This window comes from Sarcophilus harrisii, chromosome 4, assembly GCF_902635505.1.
Source record: "Sarcophilus harrisii chromosome 4, mSarHar1.11, whole genome shotgun sequence".
In the NCBI taxonomy this organism is placed as follows: Eukaryota; Metazoa; Chordata; class Mammalia; order Dasyuromorphia; family Dasyuridae; genus Sarcophilus; species Sarcophilus harrisii.
This window is the reverse complement of record NC_045429.1, coordinates 34686018-34705797: the sequence shown is the minus strand read 5'-3', so window position 1 is coordinate 34705797 and position 19780 is coordinate 34686018. Positions and strand designations below refer to the sequence as shown.

At 42.8% G+C, this 19780-nt stretch overlaps 1 protein-coding gene across 5 annotated transcripts in view; it reads left to right on the top strand.

The window, feature by feature from the left end:
- Positions 1–19780, top strand: part of LRRC8D (leucine rich repeat containing 8 VRAC subunit D) — a 140486-nt gene that overhangs the window by 31788 nt on the left and 88918 nt on the right. For 3 of the 5 annotated variants that reach the window (XM_031969346.1, XM_031969350.1, XM_031969347.1), the window contains exon 2: positions 5481–5627. The gene's annotated coding sequence lies outside the window, so the exon portion shown is untranslated. Of the gene's footprint in view, positions 1–1813; positions 2415–5132; positions 5277–5480; positions 5628–19780 lie in introns of those variants that run through there. The other 2 variants (XM_031969349.1, XM_031969348.1) reach the window with 2 other exon arrangements.

Here is a 19780-nt window from a genome sequence, read left to right as displayed (position 1 = left end):
CCCCAATCTCTCTGACTTTATTCATACCTACAGTACTTTGTCTGGTAACTTGACTCGTTTTGTGTGTATGTAAACTTATACACACATTTATGGGTGTCTATTTATATATGTATACATGTATAGTATAATAGAGATAAGTACTTATTTGTATATATGCACTATATATGATAGTCATATTATCAAAAGTATAATGTATACTATTCATGTATATGTAACAACTGGCAAGGAGAACATCTGGGATCCAGATGAATTAATAAGCTCTTATGGATTCATCTTATGTAAGAAGACAGAAGTCTGAGTGGTTGTAAAATTTGGATGTGTTGATTTTGAGGTCCTAAAGATAAGAACCTAATCAAAACATTTTCAGAAGGTAGATATCTGATGTTCCAAAGCACATTGACCTCAATTTGTACCAAATATTTTTAATATTTAAAGTCCTTTGCGAAGACATGTTTATGATCAGTAGCACCCCGCAGAAGCTAGGTAAGGTTGCAGTGCCTTCTGGAAGATGGAAGGAAATGACTTGCAAAGCCCCATTATATATATTCTTAGTCCCCGAGCTCCCAGTCCTGTTGCTCGGCTCGCTTAGTCATGCTGCTGTGTCATGTCAATAGTGCTTTCCATCCCAGCTTGCATAGACAAAGTCAGGAAGAAGCTCACCCCGGGGAATGGACTTCATGTGAAAACTTGCTGTGAGATAAGATACACATGTGTTTCTATAAGCTCCCCAGCCCCACCTCCTTCGCATTTACTGACAGTATGGTCTTGGCAATCATGGCTGGTGGCCCAAGCCACTGTGGGCAGTGGCATTTACACAGGTGAATTGCGCCCCCCCCTCCCCCCCCACCTCAGCTGGAGACCAAAAGGGGATACTCAATGACGAAGATTTCTTTAACAAAACATGTTCTGTTTCTGGTGCCCTGGAATTGAAGGTGAGACACTGATTGGTTAGGGAGGGAGTTGCTTTAGGGACCCATAAACAGAGAGGGTAGGAGGGAGGAAAAGAGAGAGAAAGAGAGAGGGAGGGAGGGAGAGGGAGGGAGAAAGAGAAAGATGGAGGGAGAGAGGGAGGGGGGAGAGAAAAAGAAAGAAAGAGGAAGAGGAGAAAAAAGGAAAAAGGGAGGGAAAGAGAGAAGGGAGAGCAAAAGGGAGGAGAGAAAGAAAAGGGGGAGAAAGAGAGGGAGAGAGAAGAGGAAGAAAGGAGAAAAAGGAAGAAGAGGGAAAGAGACAGACAGACAGAGGGAGTTAGGAAGGGAGAGAGACAGAAAAGAAGATGGGGGAGGGAGGGAGAGAGAGGAAAGGAGGGAGAGAGGGAGAAAAAGGAAGGAGAAAAAAGAGAGGGAAAGAGAGGAAGGGAGAGAGAGAAAAAGGATAGAAGGGGAGAAAAAAGAGAGGAGGAAGGGAGGGGATTGAGAGAGAGAGAGAGAGGGAGGGAGAAAGAAAGGAAGAGAGAGGGAAGGGAGGGAGAGGGAGTGTGTGTCTCTTAGGTAACCATGAGCTAGGTCATTTTTGTTTTTTTCTGCTTGCTGAAACCATGGACATAATTGAAAGTCCACACGGAAAAGATCGTGCTAACTCACGTGTAGATGTTCTTCCTCAGGTAGAGGTTTAGAAACTCTTGATTCAACATTCCTTTTTCTAAAGAAACTTTTTGTAATGGGCTCTCTCTTCCTTTAAAATCGAAGGAAGGCAAATGGGGCCACTTTGGACTCCTTTCTGTTATCTCCCCCCGACTCCCACTCCTGCCTCAGAAGAGCTGTTTCTCATAGCATAATTTCCAGGTTAGAAAATGGCTTTCCCAGTGTTGCTGCCTTCCTGGTACAGGCAGAGGTATTTAAGAAGGAAGAAAGACTTTATAAGCAAAACAAACAACAACAAAACCCCAAAGCTTTGAAAATCGATTTTTAGCCTTCAAAGCCGGCTCATTTGTGCATGCTGGGGCACATATTTGCTTTTCCTGTCTCAGAGGTCGCGGTTTCAATTTTTGTTTTGTTCATCTGGTGAGTGCATACAGTGGTAAGAAAGCAACCGGGGTGTGTGAAACTCTCCCAGTAGAAGGAGAGGCCGGCCTGTGTCAAGGGAGCATGTCCCCTCCTCCTCTGGCCTGGTGACTGAGGAAACATTTTGGGAACAGAGATGTCCTCGTGGGGTCAACAGAAAAATCAGCTTTTCCAAAGTGATCAAAGCTGGGGCTCCAGTGTTTATAGAACCGGTGGTGGAGAAGTTGAGTAACAGGTGGATTAGGCGAGACTGGGTGATGCAATGGAAGGAAGGACTTTTCTTGGAAGTTACGAGCCTTGGGTTCTAATCTCAGCCGGGTGGCAGACTGGCTGCCAGTGTGACCTTGGGCAAAAAAAGACTTGAATTTCATTTTCTTCTTCTGCAAAACGAGAGAGTTGGACAAAAGGTGGCAAGTAAGTTTTTTTTTAGCTTAAAATGATACCATGCTATTGAGCTTACATAGCATGGGGAGATTGAGGTCCATATGTGTGTAAACAAACCTTTGTATTTATATTCCTTAGGACCCCACTTTTGTTTTTCAATCGCATCCAGCTCTTTGTGGTCTCATTTGGAGTTTTCTTGGCAAAGATAATGGAGTGTTTTGACATTTCCTTCTCCAGCTTATTTCACAGATGAGGAAACTGAGGCAAACTGGGTAAAGTGACTTCCACATCTGGGAAGTGTCTGAGCTGGATTTAAATTCAGAGCTTCTGGCTACTTAGGATCCCACAATGTGTTCTTATGTGTATCATATACTCTCAGCATAGAAAATACAACATTTGCCTGAATATGAGCCATGCTTTCTCGAGTTGAACTGAGTTAAAACCTGAATGCTACCTTTAGCTAGTGGTGTTGTTCAATCCATTCAGGTTTGCAGCCTATATTCTTGTGTTATTCTTGTTGTTTGTTTGTTTTGTTTTGTTTTTTAATAATAGCTTTATTTTCAAAATAAATGCAAAGATACTTTTCAACATTTACCCTTGCAAAACCTTGTGTTCCATATTTTTCTCCCTTCCCGCCACCCTCTTCCCTAGATGGCAAGTAATCCAATACACGTTAAACATGTGCAATTCTTCTAAATATATTTCCACATTTATCATGTGCAGCCCATATTCAAACTAATGTGATATGTAGCAAATTTAGGTTTTATGTAATATTTTTTTTCTAATACTTAAGGAGTTCTCATTTTCCTTAAAGATGATCTCTTTCTCTAGGCTCCTTGGTTAGAGCAAATGCAATACTTTTGAAAAAGCAGCTGCCATGTAAACACCATATGTTTTGTTGACAAATGCAGCATTTTGGTGCACATTTTAAATATGTAGAACTCTGAAAAATGCAGGTATAAATTACATCTAATTATGGGCCACATGGCATTTATTATAAAGTAAATTGGTATTGTTATTTGTGAGAGAAGTGTAGAAAATGAAGGAGGAAGGGATTTCCAGGGATTGAAAATGGGCTTGAAGTCCTTGACGCTGCTCTCCCAGGGAAGTTATCTTCCCAGAGGAAGTAGCTGTCAGAAGAGGAATTGAGTTTGTGCTGAGGACGAAGGTTTGGCAGAGCCGGGATAAGTGAGAAGGTGCCGTGTCATAGGAAGAGGATGGGGAGAGGGCTGGATCCTCAACTGGTGATAGGGAGAAGTTTCAGGAAGGGCAGGAAGATAAAGAGAGGCCTTATTGTAGCACCTCAGTGCTAGGCAGGCTTTGGGATTGGCCAGGATTGGGGACAAAGTCCACCTGCAGGTGGGCGCCGTGTCCTTGCTGGGCCCTGTCCCAGGAGGCTCCTCTTCCAGTGCCAAGATTCCTCTCAGCCAGCCTTGGGTACTGCCTTTTTGTGGGCCCTGGCAGGTGAGGGGGATCTAAGAAACTGGAGCAAAGAAGCTTTCAAAACAGCATTTATCATCAGATAGAGAGGGAGAGCACTGACTTCTGATCCACAGGCCAAGTGACTGGGAAAGTCAGCTGATGTTCATCTGGAGCTGCGGGAACTTTGTATCTTGAAGTATAAATGACCGTACTGGGACTTTCTGAACTTTTGCCACCTAGTCATTTCAGGGAGGTGTGATGCCAGAGGCCTGATTGTTGATGATGGAAAATAGCCCGCTGTTGTCTGGTAATCGAGACATGGAGTATTCAGTTGTAGGTGAGCGAGCCCAACGATGGTACAGGTCAGCTTTCAGGACCCCCAGAGATGATCCTTCTGACCTCTGATCCTCACAGACTCGCTTTTCCCCAGAGAACAAGCCGTGTCTTTGTTCTATTGGAGCTCCACTCTGTACTTGAAGGGACGATCACTCCTGGGGCTCTCTGGGTCTGTTTGGATGAGTTCTAAAAAACATGGACCTCTGCCCCAGACTTTCGGCCATCTAAGAAGTTGTTTTGTCTTTGGCTGCCTCTGGGTGACCTTGTAAAACCCAGCGCGCTTTCACAGGCTGGTTCAGGACCCAGGGCAGACAGGCCTCTGATGGAGCTGGATGGGAGAGGTGGGGATCGATGGAGCAGTGAATACAAATGAGGATTCGCCAGGCAATTAATAACTCGACGTTTTCCAGCTCCAATCCTCTGCTGTGGAATTACCCATGATCATTATTGTTCACAATAGCGACAGCGCTACCAACAAACTACCTAGATAAAGAGACCATAAACCAAGAAAATGAAGGCCACCCTCAAACTTTTGAATTAGAAGGGGCAGGACCCGGAACTGGGGGGTTCGCACAGAGAAACCCTTAAGCGATTTTGCGTTTTGATCATGTGTGTGATGTGGATCTAGCATCTCTTAAGCACACATCTGGATGAATTAGGTGGGGCCAGACTTACGTTGTTGTCCTTTTCAAGCCATCTGCATTCAGCTGTTTTCCCTTAAGTGTAAAAGATGTAAACAGCGGAGTCCCCATACCTCTTTTTTTCATTTATTTTTTAGTTTTTTTTTTTTTTTTTTTTTTTTTTTTTAATCTTTGTTGTGAGGGATTCACGGCTAGTGGCAGTTAACTTGAAAAACTGGTGTGGCTTATAGTTGTGGGGTGGGGAGCGTCCCCCCAGCCCCTACCAGTTTGGGCTTTTCATCTTATTGTCTTAGGAGGGCGGCGGAAGGGGGCAGGGCGTTGGGATGCCGGGAGGGAGCAACCTCGTGTTGTCTGTGTGTGTGTTTGTGTTTGGGGAGAGCGGAGGACACTCAGCTCGGATCAGAAGCCGAAGGGCTCCGAGCGCGTCTTGTAGCCTGCCTGCCAGCAGGGGGAAGAGCGTGGGGATGGAGGCAGGAGGCCATGCCGGCTCCTGGTTGGTGTCTGGGGGGAGCGGGGAGCAAAGGCGCTCCTGGGGAGGCTAGGGCTGCTCCAGCCCGCCCGGGGCTGACAATGGGGAAGCGGGCGATTATGCAACCCCGGAGCCCCCTCTCCCTCCCTCCCTCCCCAGGGCTCCGTCCCTCCCTCTACTCTGCCAACATTCGATTTCTCTCTTTCTCTCCCTTGTGTTTTCAAACAGGAAGTGCACGCTTGTCTGTAACGTGCCGCCGGGTCCCAGAATGAAGGAGTGAGGGCTCCCAGCTGCCCGCGCCGGATCCTCCGCTCCGCAGCCCGCCGCAGTTTCCAGAGAGCACCCTGAGGCAAGCAGGGTAGCTGCCTGATCCAGGTAAAAGGGGGCCTGGGCGGGATGACGAGGGACCCTGAGCAGCGGCCCGCTGCCTCGCGGGCTGGCACTGACGGCTGCCCCCTTCCCTCAGATGTGCCTCCTTGCCCCTTCCACCGTGTCACTGGATCCCGGCTCCCCGTTCTTCCGAGGCTTCCCCCCGGCCCCCCACTGTGCCGCCCCCTCCGCCGCTCCGTGAGGAGATGCTCGGCCCTGGCCGGAGGGGGTGGGAGAGGCGGCAAGTGCCCATCGCGGCGGGCAGCCCCTGCCTGCTCCTGGCGGCCGGCTCCTCGTGCCGCCTGTGCCGCCGATGCTGCCTCTGCCGGCCTCCTCCCGTATGCTGCCACTGCTGTTCTGGCAGCTCTTTGTTCCTGGCACAGGACAATTCTTATGGGTGATTTTCTGGATTGTGCCGGGAAGCTGCTGAAACCGGGGTTTGATTTTGGTTGAGAAGGAGGTGCTGGGGAGAGGAAGCAGGGCTTGGAGGTGAAGGGGGTATGAGGGCAGGAGGAAGGGTCTTGCTCTTTTCCTTTCCCTCTGAAGGACATGCCCGAGCTCCTGAAATGCCCCTTCTTTAGTCTAGAGAGTGAGGAGTGCTGGGCTCCTTCCTTTCTGTGGCACCAGAACCCCGGCCATGAGATGCAAGGTAGCTGTGCAGGGGACCTCGGGCAGAGGAAGAAAGGGGCACAGACGCATGGCAGGGCAGAGCTGGGGAGTGAGTTATTTAGTCTGCTGTCTGGGCTGTTAATTCTGTCTGGTTTCTTGCTCAGGCTTCCTTTGCCTAGACAGAAGCTACTTTTTAAAGTGGAAGCCAGACATCTTCGGTTTGTTAAATGTTGCTCATCGCCCAGTTACCATCGATCCCAGCTTTTCTTGGCTCTAGCCAGCGTAGTGGTACCTCACGGCGATGCCTTCTTCCATCCTAGCAAAGATGTCACCGGGCTCAGAGAAAAGTGCCTTTTGTCTCTGACTCTGCTCTCCAGCCACCCTCCTGGCTCTTCTCTTCTCCCGCAAATCCCTAAATCAGTCAAACTTTTTCACCAGCCAAATCCCGGCTGTCCTCTGTTGCTCAGTGCTGGCAGCTGACATTTATTGGGCATTTTAAGATTCTCAGAGCAGTTTGCTATTCAATCAGCAAGTACTAAGAGCCTACTGGGTGCCAGGCAGACTGCTAGGCGTGGGGGACAGAAAGAGAGGGCATTTTCCCACAGATAAACCATCCTGCTTGAAGCAAACCCATGGCAGAGCAATGGGGATGAGGAAAACCAGTTTGATATGAAGTTATTTTGGACTGTAAGTTGAGTTATATTAATACTTGATGCAAAAAACAAACAAAAAAAATACTTGATGCATTTTTAGAAACTAATTTCTGTACATAGTAATGATGAAAGAAATAATTTACCCGCAGGACTATTCCCTCCCATTCAGCATCATTGTAGGAGGCCCAGGGAAGAGTGGTTGTCTTCTTATGGCTCTTCCAAGAAAGGACGGAATTCTGTTCCGACATGCACCATCTTTCCCCGTATTGGGCAATCGGGGTTCGCCCGGCGCCAGCGTTAGTTGTGATTTTTAAGAGCATGATATGGATTGCTGCCAGGAACACTATAGGTGATGAAAGATTAATTGTGATTTCATTTTGATTCCATGGAAGAATGAGTGATGGATGGTGGCAAAGTGAACACATGGTCAGATGGAGAGATTGCTGACTCAGGAGTTGGAAGACCTGGGTCCAAATACCACCTCTGACAGCTTCTTTGTATGTGACCTTGGGAAATTAGTGAAGCTTCCCTTGGCCCTCCATTTCCTCACCTGTAAAATGAGTCTCTAAGGTCTTTTTCAGGTCTCAAGATAGGCTTAGGGCTGGAAAGGAACCACATAATCCATCCTTTTCATTTTAAGAGGGTGTCCAAGATCATATAGGTAATAATAAATGGCAGAGGTAGGTTTCAGGATCCAAAAGGTGTCATCTTTCCCACTACACCAACCTGCCTTTGAGTCTACCGTCCTTTTTCTTCTATTGAACAAGGATGAGGACCCAGTCTATGATTTTATAGATTTAGGGAACTCCCAGATGAGAAAATTCCCTCTCTACTGGTTCAGTTTCCCACCCTCTCTATGATTCACAATCTTAGTTGTCCATAGCCCATGGGGTTAAGTAATTTGCTCAGAGTCACTCACTCAGTAAGTGTCATAGAAGAAACTTGAACCCAGGTCTCCCTACCTGTATTCGAAGCTGGCTCTGTATCCAAGCTACCATATTGCCATGTCAGTCCATAGAATCTCCTACTTTATTTGTGTCTGTTTGGATCTCAAACCTTAGCCTTCTACTCTACAGCTGTTTTAAGGATTAAAATAACAAATAGATCATAGAATCCTAGGTTTATAAGAGAAAGATACTTTTTAGGTCATCTAGTTCTAACTCTTTCATTTTATAGATGAAGAGACTGAGGCCCAAGAGATCCCAAAACTCACAAGAAAATACAAGGCGAAGGCATGATTTGAACCCTTATTCTTAACTCCAAATTCATCACTTTGGTTTTAGCAACATATATCCAAATACATCTTAAGGAGTAAGAAAACTAATTTTATGCTTCTGTTTTAGAAGAAATAGAGGAAGTAAAATAAGTCGAGGCTTTCCTTTGTCAAGAGTTTATAACAACTTATGGTGTCCTCCAGCAGCCAGAGGAAAAAAGGGATTTTGCAGAAGCAGGTAGTCGCCCTTATTTATTTATTTATTTTTTAAGAAAGGAATTTAATGGAGATGTCAGGGTTTGTGATTCTTCGAAAAAGTGGCCTTGGATGAGAAGGGTAGACAAAGCCTGGAAAATGTAACCTTAGCCTGGCATCCACTAATGTTTTTCAGTCATTTTGTCTTCGGATCGAACCTTCAGTCTGCCCATCGCTTCCTTGGTATCCCAGGTGGAAGGTGGAAAATGGTTGTCTCACTTTAGTGCGTCACCCGAGTGATTCCTCCCAAGTGACTAACGTGACACAGGGGACATCCCGAGCATCATTTCAGAATGTCTTTAGCCACTCAATAAGAGGCCGAATTAACAAATGGCAACTGAGCTCTAGAATTACTCCGAATTAGGTGTTGCTGGGTTGGCTGGGCCAGATTCCACTTTTCCCAATAATTATAATGACAACATTAAAGAGTGGCAGGATGATGTAGGGGGCAGAGGACCTGGATTCCACTAATCCATATTTGTTGAATCACTTGGAGCAAATTCTTCCATCTCTCAGGGTTCCCAACACCTGGGTGTGTAGACACTTCTATAAGTCGATCTAAACTCCTGACCAAGTTAAGGGGAGTTAGTTGAGGATCTGTTATCTGTAGAGGGAGTTTCCATCCAGATGAAATCATGGTTCTGAATGAATAATCACAACCATAATAATTAACTGACAGTCATAAAGCGCACAGAAGCTTGCAAAGTGCTTTACTTTCATGATCTCCTTTGTCCTCCATAGTTCTGTGAGATAAATACTAGAGGTGTTATTATCTCCCATTTTTCAGTTGAAGAAACAAAAACTGAGGCAGAGAAAGGGAGAGAAGGAGGGGAGACCAACTGACAGTAAGGGGGAGGGAGGAAGAGAAAAGAAAGAGGAAAGGGGGAGAGGGAAATAGTGAAAGGGGAAGGAGGAAAGGGAGAGGGAGAGAGTGGAGACAGAGAGAAGGGGGGAGACATAGATAAAGGGAGAGGGGGAAAGAAAAAGAAAATGGGAAGAGAAGGGGAATGGAAAGGAAAAGAGGGACGGGGAAAGAGAAGAGGAAAGGGAGGAATGAAAGGGGAGAAGAAGAGAAGGAAGGAGACAGATAAAGAGGGAGGGAATAGAGATACAGAATAAGAAAGGGGAAAGGAGAGGAAGAGAGTGGAGAAACAGACAAGGGTGGAGACATAGACAAAGGGAGATGGGAAGGGAAATGGGGAGAGAGAGAATGGGAGGGGAAAGAGGAAAGAGAAGAGAGAGAATGGGAGAGGGAGGAATGAGGGGGGAGGGAATAGAGAAGAGAGAGAAAAGGAGAAATGAGAGGAAGAGAAAGAGGGAGACATACAAAGAGGGAGGGAATAGCGAGAATAAGAAAGGGGAAGGGAGTGGAACAGAGAGTGGAGAGACAAGCGGGGAGACATAGACAAAGGGAGATGGGAAGGGAAAAGAGGAAAGAGAAGAGAGAAAAGGAGAAAAGGAGGAATGAGGCGGAGGGAGAGGAAGAGGAGGAGGGAGGAAATAGAGAGACTGAGAATAAGAGAAAGGAGAAGGGGGAAAGAGACAGAGACAGAGAGGGAGGGATTGAGGGAAATTGAGATTAAATGACTCAACCAGGTTCACACAGCTGGGGAGGACCTGAGGTGGGCTCTTAAGCCTGGCCTTCCTAATTCCAGGAACAGCCTCTGTCCTGTCCCCTTTGAGGATTTCACAGACCAGGCTTTGTCTTGTTAGAATTTAATACTTCCCTGACTGTGATACCTTTTATTCCTGCTTCCCCTCCAGGACCAGATTTATCCGGGTTTCATCAGCATAGTATGTGCTAGCCTTGCCAACGCCTGGAGGCACGTTCACGCCATTATTTTCACTTGACCTTAAATCATGTTCTGGGATTAAGGCTTTCCTATCCTGAATGGTACGGTTGGCACATTTTAATATTTTGGAACAATAAAAGGCCATGGGGTGCCAGAGGCAGTTGGGCTTCCCCCAAGAGGGCACTGCCACCTTTTGTGGCATTATCTTTTCGCAGCTGGAAGCGACCTTAGAAAGCCCCTTATTGAGCAGATGGGGAAATGGAGACTCAGACTGGGGGATTTGTCCTACATGGGAAAGAGCAGTCAGAATTCAAACTCAAGTCCTCTGACTCCAAATTCAGCGCTTTTACCACTGCCATGTACCCACAATAAATAACTTATTTGGTTGGATATTGTGAGGGGATGATGGAGAATGCGTCTGTTTGCTAATGTCACTCAGGTGAGCCTGACTCACTGACTCGCCTGCCCTAGGAATGCCAGGTCTGCCCGTGGGCAGACACAGACCCCCTCTCCACATCTCTCTGCCTCCCAAGTTTCAGCTCAGTGTTCTGAGGACCCTAGCTCCCCCTGCCAAGAAGAGTGAGCTCAGCTGCCAACTTAGCCAGAACAGATCTGGCATCTGGGGGGCGGGGGGGAGCCAGTCCAAGCAGAATCTTGACTTTGGATAAATTCTTGTGCTTATATTGAGTCTCTATAATAGGGACGTCGGAGGTCCTCTGACATTTAATAATTCTTAGTCACTGTATCTGTTATAGTTTTCTTTTCCAGAATATTTCCCCACAGTTTTTGGTTTTTTAAAAAACTTTCACCACCTCCTATTGATACAGTTGGTACCGTGTTACCAACTGGCATAAGAAGGCAGGAATAAACCCCAGAGGGCCATGTGGTAGAAACTTGGGTTCTCGCCCGCCTCAGACACATACTGTCTGGGTGACCTGGGGGTGATATTTTGACTTTTCATTTTCCTGGAAAGCTCTCCAAAATTGTAAGCCTCAGAGAAGGTGCCCCTTCTATTTATATCAAGGGAGTTTCTTCATCTAGACATCTCCTGTAGTGAGTAAAATCAGTGCGCCAGTTCCTATCCTAATTATTCCAATCACTCCTCGCATCAGAGTCAGTATCTCTATCAGTTGGTGGCTAATAAATGTTTATAGACTCCCTGATTTAGAAGCAATGATTGCCCTAATTCTTGGATCAGGAAGGCAATTGAGAAGCTACAAGTGGGCAGTCCAGATTCTGAATGTTGAAGAGGTTTCCAGTCTGTGCCAGGATCTGTTGACTCAATGGAGAATGTTTGGTCTGGGGAAGAGACAGGGCCTGCTTTAGCTGTATTCAGAGTGGGCATTTAAATGGCTTGGAAAGGTTATCTTGTCACAGAGGATTGATTGGACTTCTTCTGGGCCCTGAGGCAGAATTAAGCTGGAAATTTAGGCTTTTGTAAGGGAAAACTTCCTAACAATTACTGCTGTTCCAAAACAAGAGTCCTGATGGAAGAGTCCAGGCAATGACCAGCTGCTACCCTAATCCAGTGTGTTGTCCAATCCCTTGTCTAGCATGGGCAGGACATGATGATGACTTCTTAGGGCCTTTGCAACTCTGAGATACCTGGGAGAAATACTGGTAAATGAATAAGCAAACAATAAAGATTGTTCTTTAATAGAGATTGACAATTGAGGACAGTTAATGTTCAAGTTGAGTCTTGCCAGATTTATTTTATTTCCCACTTCACCGATCTTTTTTCCTCCAGAGTATAACCATTCATTCTTTAAGAGAATCTTACTACTCGTGCGGTATACTTTTGACTTAATTATGCATTGGAATTATGGTACTGTAATATTAGAATGCCTTCTTGTTGCATTGTTGTGAACACATGTCCCTATGACAGAATGATTGGATATTTCACAGACACAGTTTCCCGTCGGATGGATGTTGAAATCTCATCTTAAAATTTTGTGGTGGTTATTCAATTATGTTGGGCTCTTTGTGACATCATTTGAAGTTTGCTTGGCAGAGATTCTGGAATGGTTTGCCATTTTCTTTTCATGCTTTTTTTTTTTTTTTTCTGAGGCAATTGGGGTTAAGTAACTTAGCCAGGGTCACACAGCTAGATTAAGTGTCTGAGGTCACATTTGAACTCAGGTTCTCCTGACTTCAGGACTGGAGCTTTATGCACTGCATCATCTAACTGCCCCATGCTCATTTTTTTAAACAGATGAATAAAATGAGGCAAACAAGGCTAAGTGACTTGCTTAGGGTTACACAATGTGATAAATACAAAATTTGAATGACATCATTTTGTTAATTATGGCCACCAAATAATTAATAAAAAAGATGATCATTTGACTGTCTCTCTAAGCCCAAGACCCCTCATGGAACCTGCTCAGTGTTTATCTGTCTGGGAAGAATGAGTGTTCCTGAGGGGAGAAATCAACTCTGATTGGTTAACAATTAGCAAGCTAATGAATATTATTATAATAAGAGGTGAGCTTATCCTAATAAGGAGCTGGGTAAGAGTTGGACTTGACTGATTATGTGACTTTTACTGGGAGGAGAAGGAGGAAATCTTAGACATAGGATGTACCCCTCATCAAACCTGATTCACATAATGGATGCTCCATTCCTCTTAAGTGAAGTCTGAACAAGATTGAGGAGAAATTCAATCCAATCTCATATATATATATATATATATATATATATATATATATATAATTATAGGTAGTGTCCTTCAGATGCTGGCTGTATATAACCTGTAAGGGACTGATTTCTAAAGGGGGAAATAGAAAGGGATAAAACTTTGGTTCCAAATCAATAATTGCTTATTAATATGAAAGAGAAATATTCATTTCTTTCTTTAGTCAGTGTCTGGGACCAATTTTGAACTCAGGCCTGCTGTTCTATCTACTGCACCACTTAGCTACCCATTCAAGTATTCTCATGACTGTTAGGTAGTTATCAAGATCAGATTTATTGTTTAGTTCCCGAGGGCAAAATTCAGAGCCAGGAGTGGAAGTTTCAAAAAAGCAGATTTAAAGGAGGGCGGGGGGAAAAAAAAAAAACCTTAACAATTTGAGTTGTTTAAAAGTACAAAATGGCTGTCCTGAGAGGTAAAGTGAAGATTTCATCTTACAGGCTTGGTTGCTTGTTAGAAAGTTAGACTGCCCTTTGATGTCTGGGCTGGGTTTGAGGGCCATGGAGGTCTCTCCCAACTCTCAGAATCTCTGATTCTGTAATCATACAGAAGTTCCTTCTTAGCTAGAGCTAAAATCTGTCTTCTTGTGCTTTTTGCCTATTATTCATCAGCTTCCTTGTCCTAATTGGTACTCACTTTCAGGACCAGGCAGAATAAATTCAAACCATTTTCTGTCTGAAAACTTTTTGAGTAGTTGAAGACCTGTTCCCATTCCCCTCAAGTCTTCCCTTCTTGGGACTAGCCAGTCTTTCTCTCCACTTACTCTTCATGACAGAATTTCAAATCCCTGTTTATGGCTGCCATTCTCCTCCGTTTCTAGCTCTTTAAATTTCCTTTGGAAAATGGGGTGCCCAGAATGGACAAGACAGGCAACATGGCATATTGCTGTGTTCTCAAACCGGACAGAATGGGGACAAAATAGACAAAGATCCTTATGAGCTGCAGATTGACTTAGACAACCACATATTAATATTGTCTAGATTTTATTGTCTTCTGTATTTTGCTAAAGACTATCTTGCTACATATTAATCTGGTTCTGGTCACACTCCAGGGGTTTGGGTATACTACCTTGGGTAGTAAGAAGAATGAGACCCTAGTTCAAATCCTATCCTTTTTCTCTTTTTGTAGTTCTGTGTTCTAGTTCATTTTGTAGTTTCATTTTTTAGTTCTGTGACCCTGGGCATGCATTTTGTCCTTCATGAGCATCAGCTTCCTTATCTAAGGAGGAATACCCCAAAAAGTCCATATGACTTTGAGATATTCTATGAAAAATATTTTTCAGACTTTAACAGCTATGTAAATTTTGGTTCTTATTATTATTCAAAATAATTATTATTATCAATTATAATCAAAAAAATTATTATTCAAAATAAAGTAGCAAGCCTGAAATCCAGAAGACCTGAATTCAAATCTAGCCTGAGATACTTCCTAGGTGTTACCTCAGTTTCCTCATCTGTAAAATGAGCTGAAGAAGGAAATGACAAATTAACTGTAAGTGGAGTCACAAAGAGTTGGACACTACTGAAAATGAATGAACAACAAAAGTATCAACATTGTACTTGTGATTTTGCAAACTAAGCCAACTTTTTTTTTTGTGGGGGGGTCAGGGGTGAGATTCTGTCACTTAATAGGGCTTAACTTTAACAAACACACAAGTCCTTTCTGTATACAGTGTACCATGTGGAGAACACTCTACAGTTTAGTAGAAGCATGCTCCAGATGGGTGGTATGCTGTTTTATACATCAGTGATATGTAGAGGGAACAGATTTTCTCAGATCCATGGAGGGAAGGAAGGCTTCTTGTGAACTGTAGGATCTGGGAGGACTTCATGGAGAAGAGAGCACTCTTTAAAATTCTAGGATTTTTTGTTTGTTTGTTTGTTTTAACCTCCTAGCAAAGGAGAGCCACCCTAAGTGCAGCCAGTGAAGTGTGGGTTCCTCCAGGACTGAATCATGTTTGTCTTTCATATATCCTCAAGGCCTGGCACTAAGTTGGTGCTTAAAAGCTGTTGAATTGGAGGAGAGTAAGGTGACTTTTACCTGAGGAGAATTTTAAAAGGCTTTGTACTCTTGGTTGTAATTACCTCCAGGGCAGGGATGGCCCCAGAATCCAGCTTACTACATAATAGGTGCTTAATTAATATTTGTTGAATCACTGTTGCAAAAAGGATAGTGTTTTAGGTTTGTTTTTTTTTGGGGGGGGGGAGGGGTTGGTCATTTGAACACTTCCCCTCTAACTCGTGTGAATTTTATAGAGGTCCCTGTCTCCTTTTCTAGGAGGCCGACAAAATCCATTTAAAAATCAGTCTTAGAATTTGGCCAGGGGTTCTTCAGATACTTCACAAATTCAGCTCCAGGAGCCATGATTTCTTATTTATTAAAGAGAATTGGAAAAGCGAAGGGCCATCACAAAGTCATATAAAATTTGGCCAGAATTGGAATTTAAGTACAGTTCTTTAGGATCTTGAGTTGTGCTTACGCAGGCAAGCCAATGAACAGGGCCTGTTGGAATTGTTCCTCCAGAGTTCCTAAGTCGAAAAGAGAATGATCTTTCTCTTCCTTTGTCCATCTCCTCCCTCCCTACCCTATAAATCTGTTCTTTTCTCATCACACATAATGCTATTGAATCACTATCAATAAGGCTTTAGAGGCAGAAGATGCTAAGCTTCTAATTTTAAGATCACATTCATTGATCTTGACCCTGGACTAGGTCTTTGATCTGTTAAGTCTCAGTCTCCTTTCCTGCAAAATGAAAATCATGATATTTAATACTTCATCATATAAGTTATTGTAAAGATAAAGTAAGATATTCTAGAAAGAATTTTTTTTAACAGCATAGTGTCATAGAAGAGTGTGTAGGACCTGTTGATTTGTATTTTCATTAATGTGTCAAGATATTTTTTCTAATAGTAGTAGATATGAATTTGGACTGATGTTTTTAACCATAATGGATAAAGAGCTAGATCTAGAGAGTCATCTTTCTGAGTTAAAATCTGGCCTCGGATATTTCCTAGTTGGGTGACTCTGGACAAATTATTTCATTCTTTTTGCCTCAGTTTCCTAACCTGTAAAATGAGTGGGAGAAGGCAATGATAAACTGTATCTTTGCCAAAAATACTTCAAATAGGTCACAATTTGGATATAGCTGAAATAGCTGAATAGCAGTTCAACTACAAGTTTTTATGAAGAGTCTACACTTGTGCTAGGATCTGCTAGATCAACTTAAATAAGTATGTTCAGCAAATATATTCTGTTGGGGGGAAGCAGGATTGTTTATGTTTATATATAAATGTTTATATTTATGTTATACATACATACATATACATACATATATATACTATCTGTTCCTATGTTCTTCTACCTATATCTTCTTGTATCTCAATGAAAAACCTCTGAAGAAGGAAAAAGGGGAAAGAGAAAGGAACAAGCATTTATTCATTCTATTATATATTAGGTTCTGGGCAATTTTATTATCTCATTTGATCTTAAGAAAGTCCTAGATTTAATTCTTTTATTCACTGTCTGTGTAACATTGGCTAAGTCTCATGCTGACTCCCATCCTTTACTTTTTCTATAAAATGGGCTGGAGTGGGTTGAGCTAGATTAGCTATTATACTGTGGTCTGTAATCTTGGTTTTGTTTTGTTTTTTAAACACTCTAATAACTACATTTCAATATAAGTGGCTTCTTTTGTAATTTTGCACATTTTATTTTATGCATTGAAAAACATTACTCTGGAAAGACTTCTTCAGTTTGCCCAAAGAGAGCTCCATGACACATTAAACCACTTTTGATATTCTTTGGATAAAAAAAAAAAATAGATCTAGGATGCAGCTCCAGATTTCAATCCTATAAAGTTGTAGGTAAGTTTTTGTTGCCTGAGGCAGGGGTCACGCTGCTCCTGAACACTTTGGTGAGGTATCCAGATTACCTTTTGACCGGTAGCACGATGTAGATGAGATGGTTTGCTGAGGTTAGGACTATGATCTGTGACCTCGGAGCAGAACCGAGTTAACTGACTTGCAGAGACTGTAATCCATCCTGCTGTCAGCACTTGAGAGATAGATAGTGTGCCGGAATCAGGGTAGTCTGGTGGAGGGAAGGAAGCCGAGCCTGTATGGTGAGTGTTTCTGCTTTTTAATTTTGTGAAGGAGACTGAATAATCTGAGTGAGTCATAAATCAAAACATTGAGGCTACTTCCCAACAGGCAGCTTATTAAGGTAGAAAGAACACTGAACTTGGCTTCCAGAAGAGAACATTGAACTTGGACTCCGGAAAGAGAACTCTAGCCTTGGATCTCAGAAAGACTTGGATTTTCTAGGCTTGCCTCTAACATGAACCGCTGTGGGCAAGTCATTTATTTTATGTCACTGAGCCTTGCACTCTGCCCCTGTTGAACAGCAACAAAGTGGGGATAATCATAGCTCTAGAACTTACCTACCAATCAGGATTGTTTTGAGGGCTGGCTGAGACATATTGCAGGCAGGGCCCTTTATAAACCTTAATGGGTTGAGTAAATGTCAGCCATCATTATTATAGATATTGTTGTTATTCTCATCATCTTCACAGGTGGCTGGATAAGGAGCAAACAATCTTGATAAAAGCCAAATCATACTGGTATACATTATTTTTTTTTCTTTTTTATCCTGAGCTTAACCATAATCAGCAAATATTCCAATATACAAAGAACATGAAAGAGCACTATAGAATAAACATTGATTGCATTCCATTTTAAAGTATATTTTAAATTTAACAAAGTCATAATAAAATTGCCCTATTTGTCTATCCTGTGATTGTGTTCTTCATATTTTAGTGTGATAAATGCTCCTTTATTTCTTTTTGATAATTTTTTTGCACTCTATCATTTTGCACTCTAACCTACTCCCCAGTAGAAGCCCTCCCTTGTAATATATAAATATATATCCAAGCAACAAATCAACAAACTGCCCATTTCTGGAAATGTCAGTGTATCTATCTTATTCTGCACCTCTATTCCATCACTCCTATGTCAAGAAGGCACAGATGGCTGACTTCATAAATCAGCCCACTTCTAAAATCATGATTGGTCTCTGTGAGGGTCAGAATTCTAGGTCTTTCAGAGTTGCTTTGTTAAACAAAATAGTCCAATTTTTAGTGCAGTTTTAAGCTTTAATTTTTACCTATTTAAATTGTTCTACTAGTTCTGCTCAAGTCTTTCCAAATTTCTCGTGTTCTTTTTTTTTAAGGGCACAGTAATATCCCATTAAATTCACCTGTCACAGTTTGTTCAGCCATTCTCCAGCTGATGGGTATCCATTTTATTTCCAGTTCTTTGCTCCGTCTAAAAAGTGCTCCCCTCTCTCTTTCTCTCTCTAGTCTTTGTCTCTCTCCTTTTCTTCCTCCCTCCTCTCTCTCCCCCCTCCCCCGTCTATCTATGTATGCATGTAGAGGTATATTTGATTCCTTTCCCTCTACCCTTTTCTTTCTTTACCTTTTCTCTAATATTGCTGTGTGGGTTCTTTCGGTGGCAGATTCACCTGCAGTAGCTTTTGGAAGTCAACAGCAAAATATGTGGACAGCTGTCTGATAATAGGTTTCTTGAGCATCATCTGTTGTATCTGAATGTTGGAAAGGGAGAGCTACAAGTCTGAGAAAAGGAAGTGAGCAAGGAACACGGTTTAGGGAAAGGAGGATCTGTGGGCAGGGTGCTTTCTTTTCTGCCTCTTGCCATGTTTTGTGGTTCTCTGAGGGACAATAGATTATTTTGCCACCTCATAAATGTAGTTCCTTAGGACTATTGCTGGTTGGGATGGGATTTTCCCTCTCTGGATTTCTTTTTCTCATACTATTTTTCCCCCTTCATCTCCCTCCCAATGCAACACTAATCTCTGCAAAGAGTACTGGGGATTATATCAATAATCATAATAGAAGAAAGTTTGGGCATATTTGCAGCAAATTTTCATCATGATCGAGTCCTTCTAGGGGATGTCCATCAAGAGGATGAATTAGAAAGAATTTGAAATACATTATTACATTATTACTCTTGCCTTAGATGTCTCTCCATAGAGATATAAACTCTTCACAAGTCTACTTGATGAAAGTAGAAATTTGGGGAGAGGCTGAGGTCTGAGCAGAGAAAATTCGGATGTGTTCTGTTTTTCCCTTTCAGGTTCACAAAACATTTCCTTATGATAACTTTGTGGGCCAGGTAGCACAAATATTTTGTTTTATATATGAAGAAATGAGTCCTAAAGGGTCCTAAAGGCTCGGCTGGGGTCACACAGCTAGCAAGAATTGAGCTGATATTCAAAGCTAGGCTTCTATCTAGATCCTTCCTGTGGACCACACTGGTCTTAATTCTAATTTTAATTGTTTTTTTCTAACTCAATTTTCTAATTCCATTTTGAATGCTGATGCCATTTCTAATCTTAATTCCTTTCACATCCTAACTCCATCATTTACTAGCCATCTACTCTTGGACATCATTTCCTCATCTCTAAAATACACCTAGCAGGACTTCCAAGAAGCAGTATGGGATATTAGGCAAAGGGTTGGTTTTGATGGTCAGGATCCAGTCTTGCCTCTGAAATACAGGAGGTGGATGGAAGTCTCTTAAACCTTTCAGACAACTTCCTTAAACTGAACATGAGCTGCCGACCTGTATCTGTGCAAGAGGAAGGAATTTCTATCCTGGGAGTACTCTGTACAGAGGAAATAATGGGTTCCTGACCAAAATAATGATGATAATACCTTGATGACCACATAAAGTTGTTAGGAGAAGTACTTTGTCAGCTGTAGAGCCCTTCATAAAAAGCATTAACCTCACTTTCTGGAAAAGAAGGCATCCTTGGGGAGGAGATGCTTTGGAGACTGAAGCTGCTCTTCTCTGAGGGTGAAGCTTTTAAAAATGAATGAGTGTAGATCAGAAGTCTGTATCCACCATGAGAAGAGCCCCAAGAACTTAAAC